Below are 6,168 nucleotides of genomic sequence, written 5' to 3'. Positions count from 1 at the left end.
TTCAAATCTTCCAATATATAAATAAAGTTTTTTTTATGCTACAGCATCAGGGTTGATTCTTAAAGAGGAAACTGTGAGAACATGAAGTGACACAATGCGGGTCCAGGGGAGCCTGCCTGGAGCTCCTGAGGGAGCACGCATCGAGCCGCACCTGCTTTCCTCGGGTTCACGCAGATACCCAGGGCCCTCCCCAGGAGTCACCTTCATCTGGCCTCGCAATGACAAGGGTCACCACACAGCTCCTTCAGCCTCCACAGGTCCGCGAGCTCCTGTGGGGAGTACTGCGGGGAGGACAGCATCCTGTTTCACAGGTCTTCTCACACAGCCACAGGCTGTCCTGGTATCTTTTAGGTCCTATGGCCGCCATCCATATGCCCATGCTCACATCTTCATCCTGGTAGGTCTTCAGCCTGCCTGAGTTGCTAGCCAGCCAGTGGACGATGCCCGGGAGACCACGTACCCTGACCCGCACGCAAAGGCAGAGTACGCAGGGCTCGGGTACTCCAGCTCTTGCCACTTCCCCGTCCGGTCCACGGCCCAATTCAGCCTGAAATTTCCCCACCAGACACTCGGGCCCTGCAGGGTCCTGTGGACGATTCTGTTGAACATGGCTTCCAGGTATATGTAGCAGTTGTCATCCGTCTTCAGCAACAAATCAAAGCTGGTGGCTTCCACGGTCCACTTATAGAAGTTCAACAGCTTCGTGGGGACGTCCCAGTAGATGTCGACGACGTCCACGAAGACAATATCGCCATGGCGGCTGCTCTCCTCCTGCAGCAAAAGGCATCTTCCTCGCGGAGGTTCCTCAGATGGTCAGTGTGTTGTCCGGCGCGAGAGTGGAGGTTTTGTAAGAGAGCATCACCTTCCTGAATCGTATAAATAAAGCCGCCAGCCACGCCCTCCACACCTTCCGTGAGTTCAGGAGGCCACGCACCCTCCCGGGTCGTCGTGACCCTGAGGACTCCTCCCCCGTCATGGACCGCCACTCTGCGGAGATCTCTGGACACCAGGCCGTGCAGGTCTTGGCTCTCCCACACAATAGTACCTTCAAAGCTCTCTGGTAAGACGAACTGTTCCGCGGGCTTGTACCACAGTCTGTCCACCTGCACCCCACAGTTCGGGGGACTAAAGCGAGCGATGAAGAGGGCCTCCTGGGTCCGAGATGTTGAACAGCCGGCAGGAGTAGGGGTCCTCCCGGTCCTCCACGGGCACCTCGCAGCCACGGGCGCCGATGATGAACTTGACCAGCACCCGGTGACTGAGTGCGGGGTGTTGGAGTGAATGTTTCAGCCAGGTGCTTCTTATCACATTTCGAAGCTCATGGTTATTGCGGGCGGACGACACACCAACTACCACGCCATAGTGATTGTGTTTCCCCTGAGGAAATGGGGCCAATGGATCTCATCTTTTAAAGAGCCTTCGAGGTGTCTTTATTTTTTTTAAATTTTGTTTTATTGCTTAAAGTATTACAAAGAGTATTACATGTCTCCTTTTTTCCCCCCTTGATATTCCCCTGGCCTCCCATACCCCCCAGTGTCTTGTGTCCATTGGTTATGCTTATATGCATGCATACAAGTCCTTTGGTTGATCTCTTACCCCCCCACCCCCAACCCTCCCCGGCCTTCCTGCTGTAGTTTGACAGTCTGTTCAATGCTGCTCTGCCTCTGTATCTATTTTTGTTCATCAGTTTATAATGGTCTTTATTATCCATAAATGAGTGAGGTGTCTTTAAAGGTCCTAGGGTGAGCCCTACGGGGGACACGGCGGAGGCGCGCCTGGGCGGCGGGGAGCGCAGCCTAGCCAGAGGTGCAGCGCTGCCCGGAGCACGCAGGGGCCCAGCAGCTCCAGCCAGTTTCGCATTGGCCAGCCCGCCAGCCCCACCTCGCGCCCCTGTCGCGCGCCGGGCCCTCTGCGTCCTGGCGGAGGGCAGGGAACCTGCCGAGGGGGCGGCCGTCGCCCCTGCGACTGCTCCAGGGGCTCCCGCGGCCATCCAGGTGCTTTACGGTTTCCGGCCGCGGCTCTGGGATCCTCTGATGCGGGCGGCGGCGGCGGCCTGGACTAAAAGTTTAAATTGCCTGCCAGCTTGGTTCTTTGAGCCAATGTATTTTTACTGAGACCCATCATGGTGTTTTATTGTGTCAGGAACTAAGAAGTCCTATCTTTGTTTCTACTTTTACTGACTTCATTAAAGACCGGTTTGACTCATGATTTTATGAGAATTATTTCTTATAAAAATCTTTGAAACTCTAGGATATACAGATGCACAATAATTTGAGAATTTTAAGTGGATTAAAACTAAGTTACACCGCTTAGTTTTCTTTTTTTGCATGTGTAATTTTGTTCTCAAATGTGCCTTAGGATTTTAAAATGATTTTTTATTTTCTTAGGGAAGAGCAATATGTATTATGGTCTATTATTTCCAGCAGATGGCAATGTTTGGTGCAAAAACTACTTGATTTACCAACTGCAGATTTTCAGGATTCTCTTTGTTTTTAAAATCCAAACTTCATAGTCCATATTTGAAACTACCCTTTTAAAAAGACTCGATGAGTTAACTTGCTTAAGGTAATGGGTAGGCTGGTGAAGAAATACATGCTATTAAAATTTTGACAGATTAAGTCACATTTTACTGTAGGAACAATATTTTAATAGAATACCTAAGATAAGTCCTTTCATGCAATGAATATTTATCCCTGGATTTATCAGTTCTATAAATTCTGATTTCCTCATAGATTTTAAAAATAATTTATTTTGAAACAATTTCAGATGACAGAAAAAGTGCTAGAACAATACAAAGAACTGCTGTAGTCCCTTTAACAAGATGCCCCAATTGTTAACACTTTACCTCAATTGCACTATTGTTCACTCTTCTCTCTCTGTGTCTATTAGCATTAGTCTTTCTCTTAATCTTTTGAAAGCTGGATGTCCCATCACCCTTAAACACTCCAGAGTGTCTTTCTCCAAAACAAGCTCACTTTCCTGCATAACTAATATACAATCCTCCAAATCAGGAATCAATATTGGTATCACATAACCATCTGATGTATATCCATCAATTCAAATTTCACCAGCTGGCCAACATTGTCACTTTGCTCATTTCTGGTTGATTATATTTTCCAAGATTATATGTTGTGTGTAGGTTTCCTCTAATCTGGATCAGTTCTTTAGTCTTTCCCTGTCTTTCATATCTTTAAAGTTTTTAGAGTATGGACCTTAAATTCTGTAGGATGACCTGGGTTCTGTCTGATAATTCTTCATAATCAGGCTCTCAGGTCATTCATTATTGGCAGAAATACTACAGAAGTGATACTTTACATCAGGAGGCACATGATGTCAATCAACCTGCCCTGTCACTGGTAATGTTATTATGATTACCTGGTCATCAGGTTTTAACTAAAATCCATTGTTGAATTAAAACCCATTTTAGTTAAAACTTATTATTTGTTTTTTAAAAGCAGTATACATTTACTTTCTTCACACACTGCCCCCAAACTTCAGAAAAAACTCTTAAAGATAACCAATTTTAAATAATAAGTCATTTCAAACAACTTGGTTAGTCTGTACCAGTGTTTTCCTTTTGCTAAGAACACATCATTGATTTGAGGAGTAATAATACTGCATTTATGGTTTAAGTGTTTATTGGAAATTACCAGTTAAGATCATCATCTATTGTGGATATTTTATAAGAAAGCTATTGACAGTTTGAATTTGATCACACATAAGCAGAAACAGCTTGACTAGTAATTGTATTTTCTTGTGTTTTATTCAGTATCAAAACTATAGTATTTAAAAAACAAAACATCTTTTATAAATGTGTCACTACAACATCTCAAAATACTTAATATACAAAAATGTAAAGTATTAGTGTATTTGATAAGAAATAATGACAAGTTGAACAGTGTTTTTATATTTAACAAAATACCCTAATAATAAAGATATTTTTTTAATTAAATCTTTATTGTTCAGATTATTACATTGGTTCCTCTTTTTTCCCCACCATAACTCCTCTCCACCCAGTTCCCACCTCTCCCTCCACCCTCACTCCTCACCCACTGTCCTCATCCATAGGTGCACTATTATTGTCCAATCTCTTCCCGCATACCCCACACCCCTTCCCCCCCCCCAAGAATAGTCAGTCCATTCCCTTTCTATGTCCCTGATTCTATTACAATCACCAGTTCATACTGTTCATCAGATTATTTATTCACTTGATTTTTAGATTCACTTGTTGATAGATGTGTATTTGTTGTTCAAAATTTGTATCTGTACCTTTTTCTTCTTCTTCCTCTTCTTAAAGGATACCTTTCAGCATTTCATATAATACTGGTTTGGTGGTGATGAACTCCTTTAGCTTTTCCTTATCTGTGAAGCTCTTTATCTGACCTTCACTTCTGAATGATAGCTTTGCTGGGTAAAGTAATCTTGGTTGTAGGTTCTTGGTATTCATCACTTTGAATATTTCTTGCCACTCCCTTCTGGCCTGCAAAGTTTCTGTTGAGAAATCAGCTGACATTCATATGGGTACTCCCTTGTAGGTAACTGACTTTCTTTCTCTTGCTGCTTTTAGGATTCTCTCTTTGTCTTTTGCTCTTGGCATTTTAATTATGATGTGTCTTGGTGTGGTCCTCTTTGGATTCCTTTTGTTTGGGGTTCTCTGCGCTTCCTGGACTTGGAAGGCTATTTCTTTTACCAGGTAGGGGAAATTTTCTGTCATTATTTCTTCAAATAGGTTTTCAATATCTTGCTCTCTTCTTCTGGCACCCCTATAATTCGGATGTTGGTACGCTTGAAGCTGTCCCAGAGGCTCCTTACACTATCTTCGTATTTTTGGATTCTTTTTTCATTTTGCTTTTCTGGTTGGGTGTTTTTTGCTTCTTCGTATTTCAAATCTTTGACTTGATTCTTGCAAACCTCTGGTCTGCTGTTGGGAGTCTGTATAATATTCTTTATTTCAGTCAGTGTATGCTTAATTTCTAGTTGGTTCTTTATCACAACATCGAGGGTCTCACTAGATTTCTTGAGGATCTCACTATATTTATTGGCGGCTTCTAGACAGTTCTTTAAAGACCTTAAAAGTGTGCTTTTGAATTCTATATCCAGCAGTTTGCTTTCCTCCATTTCTTTCGTTTGTGTCCTGTTTCTTTGTCTCGGCATTTTTTATGCTTCCCTGTGTTGAAAAAGTGGTTTTCTATGCTGAGTGTCCTCTAGGGCCCAGTGGTTCAGCCTCCCCAATTACCTGAGGAGGACACTCTTGGTGCACCCCCTTGTGGTCTTTGTGCACAGTCTTGTTGTAAATAAAGATATTTGAAGGAGGAATTGGTGGGTTAAAGTGGAGCAAGTTGTCTTTTAGTTCAATTTAAATAATAATATTGATAATACTTATATATGATGAAGACATCAAAACATATAGAAAAATATAAGTAAAAATTTCTCTCCCCTTACCATCCCCAGGTCCCAGTGTTTCTTTTCATAAGTATAACCATTATTTTTTCTTATTTATTCTTCCAGAAAAATGTTTGCATCTACAAGATACATATATTATTTGGGGGGGGGGGAGAATGGAATCTTGTTATGGAATCTTTGAACCTTTTTTCATTTAATGCTATTATATACTAGTAGACATATCATCACCTATAGATGCATTTCTTTCTTTTAATAGTTACATAGTATATTTTAGTATGAGCTACCATAGTTTAGTTTTCCCATTTTAGTGGGCGTTTTTAGTTGCTTCTAGGTTTTTAAATTTACAAACAAAACTGCAGTGATTCATTACATATATCTTTGTGTACCTTTGCAAATATGATATGATTAAGATGACAATGTGGTCAGGACAAAATGAACTAAAGTATGGGGTAGATTTAGGGTTACAGAAAAAGTTACAAGAAGGTGCTCTTTCTGGTGAATAGCAGTAAGTTGAAACTATTTTCCCCCTAGACTCTTTCTGAAATGATGTACAGCAAGCACCTCAAACTCATGGCCTGTGGGCCTCATGCGGCCCACAACAAATTTTTTTTTGTGGCCTAACCAATATACAGTATGTAAGAAACGTTTTAATAAAAATTTTGTAACTTAATTTTTGCAATATCCTGTTATATATAATTATTAATAACAAACTACGACATTCACTAATGACTGATTACTATAATCGTGTTGCATTCATTTCCCTTA

General features: G+C 41.7%; 1 pseudogene; it reads right to left on the bottom strand.

Annotated features, from left to right (window-relative positions):
- Nucleotides 1-203: 203 nt before the first annotated feature.
- Nucleotides 204-1,860, bottom strand: LOC102419752 (annotated as a pseudogene).
- Between the last annotated feature and the right edge of the window lie 4,308 nt (nt 1,861-6,168).

Source organism: Myotis lucifugus, unplaced genomic scaffold, assembly GCF_000147115.1.
Source record: "Myotis lucifugus unplaced genomic scaffold, Myoluc2.0 scaffold_2, whole genome shotgun sequence".
NCBI classification, from domain to species: Eukaryota; Metazoa; Chordata; class Mammalia; order Chiroptera; family Vespertilionidae; genus Myotis; species Myotis lucifugus.
The sequence above is the reverse complement of the archived record's forward strand: the minus strand, read 5'-3'. Positions and strand labels throughout refer to the sequence as shown.